Raw genomic sequence first — 17716 nt, forward strand, 5'->3', positions numbered from 1 at the left:
AGCCATGTTTTAATATAAATTCCATTTCATAAAGGTAGAATAATCTCTCTTCAATACTGTATGTTTGAAACTGTAATGAGATCATCTCCCTGGTTGATGTGATTTAGTTAAGAACGGTTGTTAAACTGGATTAGGGGATGACATGTCTCCACCCATTTGAGTGGGTCTTGATTAGTTTCTGAATTCCTATAAAAGAGGAAACATTTTGGAGAATGAGAGACTCAGAGAAGGCAGAGAATGCTGCAGCACCATGAAGCAGAGGGTCCACCAGTCAGTGACCTTTGGAGATGAAGGAAAATGCCTCCCAGGGAGCTTCATGAAATAGGAAGCCAAGAGAGAAAGCTAGCAGATGATGCCGTATTTGTCATGTGCCCTTCCAGCTGAGAGAGAAGCCCTGACTGTGTTCCCCATGTGCCATCTCACTTGAGAGAGAAACCCTGAACTTCATCGGCCTACTTGAACCAAGGTATCTTTCCCTGGATGCCTTTGATTGGACATTACTATAGCCTTGTTGTAATTGGGACATTTTCTCGGCCTTAGAACTGTAAACTAGCAACTCATTAAATCACCCCTTTTAAAAGCCATTCCGTTTCTGGTATATTGCATGCCGGCAGCTAGCAAACTAGAACAGATATACAACAGGTATGGTCATACGGAATACTCTGATGTTATTATTGATGGTGAGTTTTGGGTTTCTGATAAATTCTAAGAAACTGAAAAAATTGAGTCTCTGAACTTACAAAACTGAGAGGTAGTCTATAGAAACTGGGTTCCCCTTGGTGGTATTGCTCTGTATTTACTTCTACTAAGATTTCATTCTTATACCTTCTATACTATGATAGGATTCAAGATGTTTGCACATGATGGAATCTAGCTTTATTAGAATATTTAATGTTGGCATCTGTTGCTCAGGTCTATGTGCAATGTTTTTCCAGATCTCATAACAGACTTTATTATTCCCCTTGAGTATGTTTGCCCTTGTCATTATTTTTATTCCCCACCACCACCACCAAGGTGGGGCAACTAGAAACCATAATACAGCAGCTATTCACTAAAAGGTACTGTTTGGACTGAGTTAGAATATTTGCCTTCCTGCAAAGATATTAGCATATTCAAAAGTCCTTGAAGAAAATTTTTGCAGTAGTCATGACCTTTATTCTTACTCCTAGAATCTCTGAAAGATGGTGTAGAAAGGGTTTTTCCACAACAATAAATGGCTTTGAAAAACCCAGAGAAGAAAATTATCTGTCTCCATGAAGAGGCAGGGTGACATGACAGATAATTAGCAGGGTGACCTATTTCTCTGAGATGGGAAGCTTAGCCCTATCAAGGACTTAAAGCCCCCAGCCCTTCTAATATCCCCTAGTGAATTCCTTCTCTGCAAACAGCCAGCACTGCCAGTTGACAGTAACACTCGCCTTGATTCCTTCAAAGTCACCTTTCTTTGAAAATCCTTTCACTGTGTTGCAGAATAGCAATAGCTTTGTCATCTTGGCTGTGGTTCCTGAGGTATGTTAAGGTGAAAGTGAGTTGAACCTCAGAAGAACGGACCTGTTCAACAGGATCATGCTTTGAATATGAATGTGCCTTACATTCGGTCTCTGATGATGTGCAAATTCTCATTTTCCCCTTTAAAGCATAGAGTGTGGAGCATTCTCCAGATGCCCATTTGAGGGAGAGGAAGTTTAGGGCAAAGTGAGTAAAATGCTTCTCTCCCAGTTGTAATGCTGAAATATTGTTTCGTGTTGATATGTGCTGATGGTTTAAGAGGAAAAAGAAAACGGTGGTGAACAAGTGAAAGGCTTAGCAGAGAGAGAAATTTCCCAATCTATTTCATGAGACTAGGACTAATGGCTACTGAATTTCAATGATATTGTAATTTATAATCCAAAAACGCTTCCCTAGAAGAACTTCAGGAGCTTTTAACAAAGATGTGTCTCAAAGTAGTAGGGCCAGTATAAGAAACTCTTCTTTAACCTTCCTACCCAAGAAATTAGTAACTTCACTTAACTTTCCCAGAATTGTTATTTACGTATTACTGAGTTATCAGGCTCCTCCCCAAAAGTGGGTGAGTTACAAGATAAAGGGGAAAAAAACTTCCCAGGGTGGCCTTTGAAAAGAGATCAGGAGGACAATAAGGATGGAGAAGCTAAAGCAGCTAAGGCCACCAAAGTGGCCACCACTGGTGTCCTTCCCTAAAAGTAAAAATAAGCTGATTCTCTTAACCAGTTCCTAACACTTTCTTTTTACTTGCTCAGTTTCCATCCAGAAGTGACAAACAGGAGAGAGTCAGTGTGTCATTTCCTACCTCACTTTAGAACATTTCACTCCATCTAAACAGCATGGGGCCAATGCAGCTCAGACGACTAAAAACAATGCATTGCAGGTCAGGCGAAGAATTGGTGATCTTCAGGCAACTGTTTCCTAAACATTTTATATGCAATCAGGGCTCAGTCTCAGCCAAGCACTGAGTTAAGTGCTATATATAGGGCCAGCCAGCCCTCTCCTCCCTTCCTCCTGCCTTATCTCCCATTTTTTCTTCTTAATCTCTTGTCTCAATAAATTAATAATAGCTGGTATTTATGGGACACAGTGTGTGAGTCAAACATATCCTGAGCAGTTAATGAATTATCTCATTTAAGTGATTACTGTGATTTTCATCATCATCTTCGTCACCATCACCGTCATCACTGAGAAGTTTTATTACTTGCTTAACTAAGAGAGGAGTTAGGATATGAATCCAGGTAACACCACTCCAAAATTCACACTCTTAACCACCACTCCATATCTCTCCCACAGCCATTGGCCTTAGCTCTGTTCAGCATGTTGAATCATGAGCAAATCACAGTTTCAATTATTCTAGAAGATGTAGATAAAAGCCTAAATGCAGCATGAAACATATGAGTTAGCTATAAAGAAGGACTTCTTGGAAGCAAGGTTTATTAAATATTGTCATTCCATAATCTTTTTATCACAGTATGTTGTGAGGAACAGAACATTTATATACATGTTTTCAGGGTGTAGGGAAGAAATAGATTACCCATGGCAGGGCTTTTCAATCACATTAAATTATTGGTGAATGAATTCCTGGTATTGACCATTTCCGGCTTTCTCCTTTCATAGCACATGCAGGGAAGTCCTCCCTTGGCCCATTAGTCCGTCATTCTTTTTCACTCATCTCCTTGCTTTTGGTTGACTGAGAATCCTTAAAAGCTGGAATGGCATCTCCTAAGTGCCAACACATGGATCAATTGCTAGTGACTGCCTGTATTGCTGGACCAAGAAGGACTGGCAGGTCACATCTCAGCCCAACAGCAAAACATGCCAAGATCCATTCCCTATATCTTCCCCAGACTGAGAAGGAATATAGCTGCCCACTGTGCAGAGTATAAGATGCCTCCTTCAGAATATGTAGACAGCAGAAATTGGTTCAGTGAACAATGAACTGAGAGCTGGGGGCCTCACAGCAGTAAGTTGCCAGGGTATGGAGGGAAAAGCTTTGGGAGTCAGACGGACTTGAGTTTGCTATCCCCTAAATTGGAAACTGGCTCTGTGACCTTGCATAAAATAATTAAGCTCCCCAGACTTTAATTTCCTACCTTAAAAAGGAAGCTAATTCATAGTTACAAAGGAAGGTAGGCAATAAAAGTGGCTATTATTATTGTTTTTTAAATAAATTTTCCTGCCTTTTTTTATATTAAAGAAGTTACAGGTTTAAATAAATATGCAAAAAATGCAGAGTTCCCATATACCTCCTTCACATGCACAGTTTTCCCTATTATTAGACTTTGCATTAAGTGTGGTATCTTTATTATAATTAAAGAAAGAAATATTACTGTAATTGTACTATTACTATAGTCCACAGTTTACATTTTGGTAGGAGAGAAAAATCAAGGAATTTTCTTGACTCAGCATTTGTTCAGTTACTATTTTTGGATTGGGGGACTATGGCTATGCTGGTCTTTGCCAGTTGTTCCATGATTCTGTGGGGCGACAGCACTCTGGAGTATCTTAAACTTCCATCTTGCTTGACTGGAACCCTTGCCTGATTTTTAACCATAATCTAAACTCGCTTTATTTTTTCATATGTATTTCTCAACCACTCCCTTTTGTAGTCCAGCTGAACTGCCCAAGTTCTCTTCTTTTCTCTTTATCTAGAATATTCCTCCCATCCCCCCAAAATTCCCTTCAAAAGATTTATTTTGATTCCACTATCATTTAAATCCTAGCCTACCTAAGAATCTTTCTTCTCAAATACTCATGCCCACCTCTTACTCCCTTAAACTTCAAAAACACAGAAGATTCTATGTGACCTAGCTCCTATGCAATTCCATACTCACCTGCTTCTATGAACCTCCCAGCTTAGGCTTCAGAAATGCCAGGTTACTTACAGTTCCAGAAGTCAGCATACTGTTTTATATGTCTGTCCTGAGGACTATGTTTCTTTGTCTATAATGCTTCTTCACCTGGTGAACTTCTACTCATCCTTCAGAGTCCTGTTGTGGAATTGCTTCCCCTGTAGTACTCCCTGATGATGTCTTCTCCCTCTGTTCCACCAGAATTCATCACCCTTGTTTCTGCATTAATTTTACAACGTGTGCATTTGTTATTACTACCCTTATGAGATTATAATTCACTTATTCATGTGTGGCTCTGCAATTATGAATCCCAAAAGTAGGAAATATGTGGTATATATGTACATGTCCAGTATCTAGCTCAGTGCCTGGCATGTAGTATAAAGGTACTCAAAAAACCTGAAGAGCTCAACTGAATATTCCATACAGTCTGAAATGCTATTTTTTATTTAGTTATATGTTCTCTTATTTTGTTGTTATGCTTAACTGCCTAGACTTCTCAACAGATTGTAAGTACTTTGGAGGCAAAAGGGACCTTGGTTTACTCTTATATCTCCTACAGGGCAGAGCATTCATAGATAATCGTTTGTCTGGTGGGACAATGCAATAGAGAACCAGGTGGGGATGAATTTGCAGTGGGTCTTTACAGCTCATAGTCATGACACTGGGTTGCTGTCAGGAGGGTCTTCATGAGGCCCACCCTCCCTAGGATGGAATTCAGATGTCCCTTCCAAACACACAGGAAAAACACATGGGAAAAAAGAGCATGGAAATCATATTTATAAAGTGGAACTCATAGTCACGGGTGGATGACAAATAGAGAAAAGCAGAGCTTCTGAAGTTTAATTCAATTGTTGTAAACTTCTCCCAAGCTCCCTCATAAAGGCCATTGTATAGCCCACTACGGAAAGGTATTTGGCTTTCAGCAATTACACATATTTTGCAAGTGCTAATAGTTCTGTTGTGGGAAAAGAAGGCAGAAGGGGGAAAAGAAAAACAAAGAAAGTGAGAGAAAGAAGAGCTGGTTTGAAGGGATTTTTATCTAATTTCATTTTAATTAGATCCTTTTTCTAACTGAGTTTCTAATTTTTCAATTAGCAATTAGCAGCTGCAACTCATTCTGAGCATCACGAAGTGCCAAAGACACTAATTACACCACAGGAGTAGGAGGCTGGAAATGAGAAATAAAATTATCCATGAATGTTATTAGAAGAAAGGAATGATTACTCTCCGTAATAATATACTGATGTGAGCCTAATTAGATTGAAGGATTCAGAGGGAAAAAATGAAATTTAAAAATGGATTACATTTAGATGCTTCGAAGTCATAATTTTGCTATAAATATTGCTTTAGAACATCTTACTTGAAAACAGAGTTTTGCAAGCCTGATAATGGTATGTCAGGTTGTTCAGCAATGACCCACATTCCTGGTATAAAGTAACCCAAAACATCAATGACTTCTGAAATGCCAATGTTCTCCCTGTAAAACGCATGTCTGAGATTTCAAAAATAAACACTCATGCACATGCACACACATAAACAAAGTAATAAAAATAATACTCTGGGAATGGGAGACACTGCTGCAAAATGCCATTTTTGGCATTGCAAAGTAGGGGTGGAGTTTTTAGCTGCGAAAATGAAAAGTTGTGTGGCTGCAGCTTCCAATCTGTTGGTAACAATTGAAAACAATTACAATTAAGTATTGAGCCTGTGACTGTGTTTCAGGCAAGGGATCTGGTAGTCCCTGAAAATCTAGAAGCTGGAGAAAAACACTCCAGTCAAGAAAAGGGTAGCTTTCTATTAACAAGCGGTTGCCCAGACAATCTGTATTCTCAGGGAAGAACTAAATTTCTGGCTCTAGACTCAAAGAATGAAAACTATTACATTGATTCTCAAGGATAATTCATAATTAGCTACAGAGTAAGCTCCCGGCTTTCCTTGAGGCCAAAGTGACTGTCCATCCTGGCTTACAGGATTTAAAGCACTGGCTCCTTCTCTTGGACTAGTGACTAGACTAGACTGTAAAATTTTTCACAACCTTGTGGCACGGTAGGCTGCTTCTTCTTAGAAGGAAATGATATTGCCTCACACCCCTCAACCCCCTGATTGTCCTTGGGAGAAAGAAAAGAAGCTTTAGAAGGGAAGCAGAAAATTCAACGAGCAAATTAAGTATAAGCAACCATCTTACCTTCTAACAAACTCCCTTAACATCTTGCTCAACTCTCTTGTCTCTTCTTCTCTCCGTCGAGTCCCCCAATTCTTATGGCTTTTCCTCTTGCCTGTTGATTTCAGTGAAGCCTGACACATGTCCTGAGCTCTAGCCTGGCATGTCTGACCCTTTAAAGGGCAGCTTTAGCTGTAGGAATCATCACCTAAAGTCAACATTGGCAGCATCAAAGTCATCATGCCCCCAACTCAAAGCGCTCCTCAACCTGCATTCTAGGTTTCTGTCAATGGTGTGACTATCCTCCTAGTAGTGACCCAGCCTTCAACCCAGGAGGTAATCTTTGTTTCCTTCCTCTTTCTCTTATCCCGACCACCACCCACATTCCTCTCCCCAGGCCTGGTACTTATGCTCCAGTATTTCTTCCACAATGCTTTTCCCATACCTCATGCCCCATTGAAGGCATCCCTTATTTCTGACCATGTTTTCCTGACTTGTTCCCCCTGAAAGCTGGATTACTGCTCCTCGGATTAGCTTTCTGAAGAACTGCCTGGATCACCTTGCTCCCTACTTAAACTATTCAATGGTTCCTCCTGTTTTCGAAGAGTCCAAACTCCCAAGTTCTCACGTTCTTGCTCCAGTCATCATTCTGATTATAATATTGTCCTCTTCCATTTCAAAATTTATGCTACAGCCAAACATATGTTTGGGGGATGGCTCAATCACAGGCTCAGTGCCTTGGTTGTACTGTACCCTTTAAACGATCTCTTATGTCTACTTCCAGAAAGTCAAGTCCTATTCATTCTTCAAGATTATGTAAAGATATAACGTTTATAATGTGACTGCGTGATTGTGAAAACTTTGTGTCTTATGTTCCTTATATCCAGGATATGGACAGATGAGTAAAAAATATAGATATAAATAAATAAATAATAGGGGGAACAAAGGGTAAAATAAATTGGGCAGATGGAAACACTAGTGGTCAATGAGAGGGTGGGGTAAGGTGCATGGTGTGTACGAGTTTTTTTTTTTTTTCTTTTTATGTCTTTCCCTGGAGTGATGCAAATGTTCAAAAAAATCTTCATGGGGATGAATACACACATAAGTGATGGTATTCTAAGATGTTGATTGTGCACTATGTAGAGAAAGTGCATATGTGAAAATTTCTCAATAAAAAACAAGAAGAGCATAGCTTTTCTTGGGTATATCATAATTTCAAACCTGCATAATCCCTTTATCATTCATGCAGTGGGCACAGATGTTTCCCTACTCAGCATCCATACGCTATATCTTGCTTCCTAACACAACCCCAATTTGGTTCAGCTCTCAGCTCCTTCTCTCTTGAAGACCCATGCTTTCAGCTCTAGGGACACTGTGGTTTTCCTAAGTATATGATTCCATGCCCCATGCCAGTGAATGCTCAGGCAAGGGCAGATAACCCCATTCTCATCATGAGACAAGAGTTCAGTTTCTTTTCAGCTTTTTGTTATGGTTGAATATATATCCATATAAGTACACATCACATGTGTACACCTTGATAAATGCTCACAACTGAATATGGCTCTGCAACCAGCACCCAGAAAACCCTCTGCTGCAAAATTCCAGGAACTGTCCTCTCAAGAGAAGCTCTTATCCCGACTTCTAATAGTATAGAGTACTTATTCCTGTTTTACACTTTTACTATAAATGGAATCAAGCGGTATAAACTCAATGTGTTTGGCTTCTTTTACTTGGCATTGTGTGTGTGAGATTTATCTTTATTGTTATCTGCAGTTGTAAATGGTAAATTGTTGTATAGTATTCTATTATTTTTATAAAAATGAAGGATCTAGGTCAAATGATCCTAATTCATTTTTGGATCTGGGTAGCACTTCTAATTTTCAAAGAAAATCCCCATTCATATTGTTTATTTAAGCATTACAACAGCTCCAAGAGAGGGCAAAAGGATAGGAATTATTAGCCCCATTTTACAGAGGAGGAAATTGAGGCAGAGGCAAGATAAGTGAATTTCCTGATAATCAATAGCAGAGGCAGGACCAGAATGCAGACCTGCTGCCACTCTTCAGTGCAAACCCTGGCAAAGCTTAGAGATGTGTGATTGCTTTTGCTTTCAAGTCACTTGGATGAAGTCTTGCAATAAACATCCGCCCTCATGATGGAACCTAGAAAAATTGATGAGCTCCCTTTTCATAGCCCGCCTATCTGTCTTTATATATCTCACACATTTGGCACTAATTATATTTCTCTTTATAATCTGGGCTCTCTAGTTAAGTAATGTAATTGATTGCTCCTGAAAAATATCACTAATTCCAAAATGGCCCAGAAGCATTTTGTCATGCTATTTCTTTTTTTTTTAATCTCTCCACCCCTAGTGTTAGAATTATTAAGATGTCAAATGCATCAGAGGGAGAGAAGGGAAAAAAAACAGTACTAGGAACCTAGAAATGCAATGTGTCTGAGGAGAGAAGGGATTAGAAATCTGATATTTTATTTCCTTGTTAATGGAGTAGGAAAAATAATTTCAAAACAGAAAAACAAAAAAAGATAGAACCCCTTGTTAACCTGAAGATACCAAGGCACAAAGCATCTGCACAGAATGTGAGAAGCTGCCTGTTACTCTGTCTGCATCACTGCAAGCAGGTTGTGATGACTCTACCTGCAAGCAGAAAGTCAGGATGGGTCTGGGACCATGCTGGGTTATAAGGAGAAGAGAGGTAATATTGGAATTTTCCAGCCAATCCCCCTCCCCAATATCTATTGCTGCTGTGGCTAACTATTCTTCTCTTTTAATTCAGGAAGGTAAAGCCAAAAAAATGACCCATCAGACTTGTATGGTGAGGCTAGGGGAGGTGCAGGTAAGAATTACAGTCTCAGCTTAATTGCACACCATAGTACAGGGAACCTTGAGTAGGGCATGAGATTTTGTAGATTTGTCCAGAGTGATGCCTCGATAAATCCCAGAGTGATTTGAACATTGAATCAAAAAGTATTTGCAGTGTCCCCTTGGGGGAATGGTGAGAAAGGGGGAAAATTCAATTTCCCCAACTGGAGAATTCTTGATATTCTCACAAGCAGTGGGGACAACCAAAGCACTAGGTTGAACCCCCAGTCTTGGGGTTTGTTCATATGAAACTTAACCCCACAAAGGATAGGCCAAGCCTACTTAAAATTAGGCCTCAGAGTCATCCCCAAGAGAACTTCTCTGGTTGCTCAGATGTGGCCTCTCTCTCTCTCAGCTGACACAGCAAGCAAACTCACTGCCCTCCCCCTGTCTACGTGGGGCATGACTCCCAGGGATGAGGACCTTCCTGGCAATGTGGGACAGAAATCCTAGAATGAACTGGGACTCAGGATCAAGGGATTGAGAAAACCTTCTTGACCAAAAGGGGGCAGGGAGAAATGAAACAAAGTATTAATGGCTGAAAGATTTTAAACAGAGTCAAGAGGTTATCCTGGAGGTTATTCTTACGCATAATATAGATATCATCTTTTCAGTTAAGGTGTAATGGAGAGGCTGGAGGAAAGTGCATGAAAATGTAAGCTGTGTTCCAGTGGCCATGTTTCTTGATGATGATTGTATAATGATATAGCTTTCACAATGTGTCTGTGTGATTGTGAAAACCTTGTGTCTGATGCTCCTTTTATCTACCTTACGGACAGATGAGTAAAATATATGGATTAAAAATAAATAAATAATAGGGGGAACAAATATTAAAATAAATTTAGTAGATTGAAACGCTAGTGATCAATGAAAGGGAGAGGTAAGGGGTACGGTATGTACGAATTTTTTTCTGTTGTTTTTTTATTTCTTTTCCTAAATTGTTGCAAGTGTTCTAAGAAATGATCATGATGAATATACAACTATGTGATGATATTGTGAGTTACTGATTATACATGTAGAATGGAATAATCATATAGTAAGAATGTTTGTGTTTGTACATTGGTATGTTTAATAAATAAATAAATAAATAAATAAAAGAATGACAGTCTCCATGGCACTGGTTAGAAGTGCAAAAGTACTGGAGCTTTGTGCATGTGCTTGCTTTTCCATGTTGCAAGAAATTTGGATAAAATGGAGCAAGGAGAACTGAGCATGAAAATACTCAGGATGTTCCTCCTCCCGCAGGATCTCCTCCTTTTCTTAGAGCCTCAAAAATTGTCCTCTGTGTCTTAATATCCTCTTTTTACTTAGGCAACACTTCTTGATTATAAAGATTGTTTGGTCTGAGGGAAGACTACGGAAGTACATACAAATCAGCATCTTAAGTCTGAGAAAATGTCCATAGGTGTCATTTGTTGAGCACTCTATCTCATATGATCCTTATAGCACACAGTAGGAGAGATTTTGTCATTCCCATTGTCATAAATGAGGAAACTGAGGTTCAAAGTAAATAAGGAACTTGCCCAAGTTCCCATAGCTAGTAAATAACAGACCCAAGTTCAAATCCAGGTCTGTATGATGGCAAAGGTCACGTCTTTTCATTGGTCTGCTCTGCCCTTAAACTGCAGTGACACCTTGTCCATTTCCTGGGGTGATGGAAGGAATATAACTGTGGAGTCAGATAAATCTTGCCTCAAATCCTGGCTCTATCACTTCCATACTGAAGAATAATAATCTTTGAATGACTATTTGAGAATTAAATTAGATGAAATAACCCCCAGTGCATAACGTGGTAAATATGAGGCAATCACTTTTATTAGTACCCTATCCCACTCTCTTTCCTCCACCTCATGTCTGAAAAAGAGAACAGCATGGTAGAAAGAACATGAACTTTTGTGTTAGAAAAGAAAACTAGACTTGAATTCCAATTAGGCCACCCAGGAGCTATGTGACCTTACACAAGTCACAACTTCTCTGAACTTTAACTTTTTCTGTAAAATGAGGATTCTAATGTTATATATCTTACCAGATTATCATGTGAATCACATCAAGTGTGATAATAGATACAGAAACGCTTTTAGAATACAAAGCGTTATACAAATATTTCAAATACTGTATGAATATTTCATTTATAGATATGTATTTATGTATGTGTATTTATTTTTTGCATAATATGCTTTAAGAGACTAACATTTTTCCACACATTGAGACTCTCTGCTTTTTTTAAGCCCTGCCCGTCTTTATCCAGGGAGGAAAATACCTCTGATGCTCCAAGTCAGATCAAGAGATGAAAACCAGTAAATGCAAAGAAATGACTAAATGGCACTTCCTGTTCCTCTTGTTTCTGGAAGGGGGTGGAGGAGGAAGAAGTCTTTAATCTTCTGAGCTGTGGGGTAATAGGCAGCAGGGAGACACTCTCTGACTTGGAGCACGCCATGTGATCTCACAGGGTGAAAGATCTGTCAGAATGCAAGCAGTGATGGTTTGCTAATCAGAAACAGGAAACAGCAAGTAGCATACACACCAGGACACAGGTGGCCAAACCGAAGACCATGCCCCTGCTCTTGATTTCTATGTCTATTGCCATTGGGAAGTTTAGTGAACAACCAAACCTCCAGAAAAGCCATTTCAGCTGCTGGCGGAGAGACTGTGCAGGGGATGGGGGGGAGGTGAGGAGCATCCTTGGCTCTGAAACACTTTGGTCTCAAAACCCCAGGGTCATATCCCCTCCTCTCTCTCCTCCTCTTACTATCCCTTGCTTAAGGTTAGCGATTTGGGCCTTAATTCTTAATCCACCTGGGATAGGTAGGAAAGGCTAAAAGATGGGGACAGCTGGAGGAAGCCTGGGGCCTTTCTTGTCTCATCTGTCTTCCCAGGTTCTGGGCTGAGGCATGCGCATGGCTCTCTGAACCCGTGACAACGTTCTGGGACCTGAGCTCGGTGGCAGCTGTTCAGGGCAGGCCAGACTTTTGAACATCTCGTCAGAGCCTTCCTCTTCTCACAGCCCCTACCCCAAAGCTAACACCCCTTTGTCTCCAGCTGGTTCTTGGCCCCTGCTGTTCTCGTTTGTGATTTTATTTTCCCCAAATGTGGGGAATTACTCTGAGCTGGGCTCTTGTCCAACTGGTCCAGCAGAATCTTTCTTTTCCCTGGGCCTTGGCTCCTCTTTGTGAGGATGTTCTCGGCTCTGCCTTCCCTCCCTCCATCTGGTGCTATGCCCGCAGCATGGGCCCCGAGGGGCTGGAACTGGCCAGGAGGGGCAGGCTGCAGCCAGCAAAGCCTTTACTGCAGTTAACTGGGAATCCAGCTACCTACACTTCTCCACCCGTCTACGTCAAACAGACTAAATGCCTAGAGAGGTTTGAAAACTTAAGAGGAGAAAAAGTAAACACACAGCATTAGGGAGCTTTGTCCAGCCAGCACTTTTACTAGCCATAAATCTGCTTAAAAAATGTATACAGAAATTGTTCAAAAAAATGAGCAAATTGTTTTGGTGGAAACCCATTTCTCCCACATTCAATTATTTCCCTGCATCAGCTTTCCCCTTCCCAGGGAGAACTGCCAGTGATGCCAACAAAACTCACCCCAAGTCCAAACACAGGCCTGCTATGGGGCTCAGACTCTTGTAGGTCACCACTGCGGGGCGTGGGGGTGGGGAGGTGCAGCTGCTGCGGTTGGCGAGCAGACTACCATTCCGGTTTGTGCTGATCCTTCCAAGTGTGTTTCAACTAGAAAATCACAGACCTATGTGTCTCCATGTTGAGGTACCCAGGGGAGGCTATGGCAGACAAACCCCGGATCTCTCATCTTCCTTGATCCTGTGTCACAGAGAGGATCCTCCAGACAAGACAAGGATGGCACCGGGTCCCTTTAGGGTTCTGGAGTAATCTCAGCCAGGCTGCCAGGAAGTCACTGCTTCCCAGTCAGCAACAGAGACTGTAGTCTATTCTTGGCAGCTCCATCTAAGGAAATCAAAAGAGCCTGCTTTAAAAGTAGCTATTGATTACCCGCCAGGTGTTTACCACTAACTATGCAACTGTAGAGTCCCAGGTCCTTACAAAATATAGGGGACATGTAGCAGGCAGGCCTCCCCCTCTTTCTGGTTTAGCTGTGCTCTCTGTGGAAAATCCCCAAACCCCCTCTCCTTGCAGGCAAGCGAGATAAGGCACATTTCCTGGTACAGAAACCCCCTCCCCTAGCCTTCAGGAACTGCTAAAAATGCACATAGGCAAAAGAAGACATTCCTGGGGTGGGGGGCCCTCAACGGTTCAGCTCTGGGCCATTCTCAATTTAAATCAGCCAATTGTGTACCTTGTCTTTAACATATTGTACAGTCTATAAAAGCTTAGGTTGCCTTTTGTTCGGGGCTCAGACTTTTGAGGTGACTCAGCTGGGCCCTCCTGCGCACGAGCTAATAAAACCTGCTTCCCAAAACTGCGGATCCTTAGTCTCAGCCTGTTCTAACTTCGCGGAATGTTCCTGGAGGCCTGCGGCCTTGTTCCTGGTTTTCCCGCTATAGACACACAATCAAGTCACAAGTCTCCATGCTAATTTTCTAGGACCAGGCTCCTATGTATCTGCTACACCCATCCCATTTACCTCTGGGATCATTTGGGCCATACCACTGGGTCTTATATAGTATTTTCACTACCCCAAGGAGACCAACAGGGCCCCCTGAGCAGACTCAGAATCCAGCTCTTCCCTGTGCCCCTCAGCATCCCTGGGGTACAAGTCCCCCCACAGTCTCTAGGAAGTTCTTGCCAATTGTTGGCAGTTTAGGTTTTGATAAACACACTTTGCTCTGACCTGATCCCAGGAGGCTAGCCACACAGCAACCTGGAGTGTGTGGCCACAAACACAGTAGTTATGTCGTTACAAATAAACAATCACTGCAACAATTAGTGCTCACCCTTCGGAATTTGCATCTCACTTCAGGACAGTCCTGCTCTCTGACCTTGTTGATACATCGATAGGTTATAAATAAGAAGTTTTACTGATGAAGGCTATCTTAAAGCTAATCAAACATGGCTGGAATACACCATGCCTCACCTACCAGGAAGTAATTTGCATTCTGATGCACCATCTTCCTCAGCAGCCATAGGGACCACTGGCCCGCTAATGAGCTAAGAAATATTCCTACTGGTGACTGTGAGCAAGGAAAAAGAAAATACAAAAGGGAGAAACAGATTTAAAAAAAAAGATAAGGACAAGGCATTATCTGGGAACCAGGAGTAATTCTGGGGGAGCATCAGAGTAGCAAAAGAAGCGGTAAGTGACAAAAAGTGGGTAAATTACAGAATGCACTAGAAGACAATTTGCTGTCTCAGGTAGTCCTTCTCTGTCGTACTTTTTGTTCACTTACTTAATTCAGTACAAACAGATTTGGTACCAATTATAAGCCAGGTCATCTAGAAATCTTCTGAGGTAGGATACATGAACAAGAGATACGGTTTCTTTCCTTAAACTGCATATTTGGTGATAATATTTGGACAAATATCAATACTGCAAGTAGGACATTATTAAGTTTATCTTACAGTAACAATTTGGAGTTTCAAAGGAGAAATTTTCAGCCAGGGAATTTGAGCATATCTAAACTGAATGTATGTCCTCATTCGTGGCACTAAGAAATGTTTTCTTTCCTGGAATTTACGGTAAGAAGATACGGTCTTGATCTCAGGGGACATTTTGATGCAGAATGACAGAAGAAATGATAATGAAAAGTAAAACTACTTCTAGAAATTTCCAGGTGTAAAATTTACTCGCATAATGCATCAACAAGCATGGGCTCGTTCATTCCTATTGTTTTTTAATGTCTATTTCTGGCCTCCTCCTCAGTTTTTCTAACCATGTAGAGCATCCTCTCTCCCTGTAAGAGCCACGGTTTACGTCCTTCCCTAAATACTTCATCTCTGCAACAAACTTGGTTGTTTTCTGAGAGTAAGGATTACTCCTCAGGCCTTGCAGATTTAGGCACAGAGTAGGGAGTAAAATACTGAAAGGCTGTCAATTACTTGCAACGCCCATGCGACCTCTTTAAGGTAGGAAATGGGCAAGGCACAGTTCAAGTCCCTGAGGAGTTAAGAGAACACATATCCAACGTGCATCAAGCAAATACCGTGGCACTTGGATGTGGGATCAAGTGCTAATTCTGTCACTCGCTAGCTGTGTTGTCTTAGGCAAATCAATTTACTTCCAAAGAAACCTCTTCCCTCTGTATAATAATGAAGACTTTGGATTTCATTAGTTCCCAAATTCAGAGGACTGACTGGAACAAAATCTCCTGGAAGCCTGTTAAAATAGAGACTAATAGCCCGTGCCCCAACTAACTGGATCAGGACCACAGGCAATGAGCCTGCAATTCTGTATTTGTTACAGGATCCCTGAATCAATCAAGTGAGCAGTCATATCTGCACATTGTGGGACCAGTGCTCACACTTCAAGGTCTCTTCCACCTGTAATACCAAGAACCCGACAATTTCCTGATTATAATGTAGAAACACGGTGAAATATCCCTTCTGAAACGGGGACATGATGATGGCAGGGTGTGATTCATATGTGAATTCTTTTGATTTTCCAGGCTTTTCAGATCTTCTCGGAGGATGGGTTTGGGGGTGGGGTACCACCCAGAGTGAGAACTGCACATTTCTTTGCCCTGTTTGGAGGCGAAACCTCCTATGACCTGGCTTGTATCAGTACACAAGGTCACCCAATTAATATTGACTGGCCTCATAGATTTTGGACGGACATGTCTCAGGTGAAAAGTTCTTGAGAATAATACCGCAAAAACCTCTTTCCCCCTACAAAGAATTCTGCATCTTCTTCCCAAGTACAAATTAACTAGCTGCCACTAATGACCTCCAGACCAACACAAACCCATTTCCCCTTGAAATTAACCTTCTATTCTGAATCTAAACAATTTCTAATTAGCCCCAAGCGCTGGCGAGCTAGCTAGAAGAGAAGTCTGTGGGAAATTAAAATAGGGTGATAGCTTTACCGATGGGGGAGGGGGGAAAAAAAGGAAAAGAAAAGAACAGCTAGTAAAAAACCATCCTCCAATTACCCTCCTTCTAGCCTCCGCCCCCGGTTTCCTATCCTACATCTTCATCTGTCTTCTTTTCTATAAACCTTGTAAAGGAGTTTGCTTTTCAGACAAATATTTTTCCCATCTCATTTGACACTGAGAAGGCAGGAAAAAGATTGCCCATCACGATAAATATCAGTATAATATTCCAATTTTCCAGCATTTGACAGCAATCAAGAGAAGAGCGATGTGTTCCCTCTGTGACTAAATCATTTAGAGACCAAGGTATTCTGTCTCATTCTCATTAGGAAAAAAAAATACTCCAATAATCTCATTATCCCACTGTGAATAACAGTAAAAAAGCTCCAAGACTAATGACTTCTGCCGCGCTCTGTTCGGCAGACACCCGCCATGCTGCACTTGTATGGGCGCTGCCTCGATAATGGGGTCTTCTTTGGCAGCCATCGCAGGCCTCGGCCGCTCTGAAAGCTGTGGCTAGCAAGTTCTGCTTTGTCCGCAGCAAGGTTTACACACACCCCTGGACTCAAAAGACTCTCTTTATGTACTTAAAAATAAAATCTATCTCCAACGGAAAAAGAATGTGTCATGGCATGTTAAACTTTATGGAAATTCTTCTGGAGAATAACATAATTTCACGGTGCATTACTCTGAAATGACCTAGTACTTGAACAATTAATTTTTAAGGTGTAGCATTGACTTCCCCTTGCTGTATTGAACCCGTATCTGAGATCGTCAACAATGCTAAAGGTTGGACAATGAGTTGGAAGACGGGCAGGAGCCTGAAAATTATTCCTTATCTATGGTGTTTTCCTTTGTACGGTATAATGCTCCTCTCTTTGGTTCAAATTGAAAGGAGAAAGTTGCAGTTACTCTAACTAAGGATGCACTATACACAGCACAGCCTGGCACAAAAACAGAACAGCCTGGAAGACACACCTTAAACAAACTTATTTTCCTCTGGGACTAAATTGGCGACGGGAAGTTGGAGGTGGGGTGAGGATGGTGGAAACTTGGTTGCCATGTCCTAGAAGGAACACTGTGATAAGTGAATAGATTTAGAATATGTCCTCTGAAATCCTTGGAAGAAACATTCAGAATTTCTCATTTCATTTCTATTCTTTCTGCACTCTATTTCTTTCTCTACACACTTATTCTCCCCACTTCTTTCTCCACAGACCACTCCCCCTTCACGTACAAACAAATAAGCGCAAGACTGGAATGCAAGAGTATCTTCTCACGACTCACATGAGATAGTTTAAATTCATAGAAAAAAA

General features: G+C 41.2%; 1 long non-coding RNA gene across 2 annotated transcripts in view; it reads right to left on the reverse strand.

Moving 5' to 3' along the window:
• Positions 1–11557: 11557 nt before the first annotated feature.
• Positions 11558–17716, reverse strand: part of LOC143679031 (uncharacterized) — a 59739-nt gene continuing 53580 nt past the window's right edge. For both annotated transcript variants that reach the window (XR_013173525.1, XR_013173524.1), the window contains 2 exons: positions 12985–13362; positions 11558–11859 (listed from right to left, as the gene is read on the reverse strand). This is a non-coding gene — a long non-coding RNA (uncharacterized LOC143679031). The remainder of the gene's footprint in view (positions 11860–12984; positions 13363–17716) is intronic.

The sequence above is a fragment of the Tamandua tetradactyla genome, chromosome 4 (assembly GCF_023851605.1).
Source record: "Tamandua tetradactyla isolate mTamTet1 chromosome 4, mTamTet1.pri, whole genome shotgun sequence".
Classification (NCBI taxonomy): domain Eukaryota; kingdom Metazoa; phylum Chordata; class Mammalia; order Pilosa; family Myrmecophagidae; genus Tamandua; species Tamandua tetradactyla.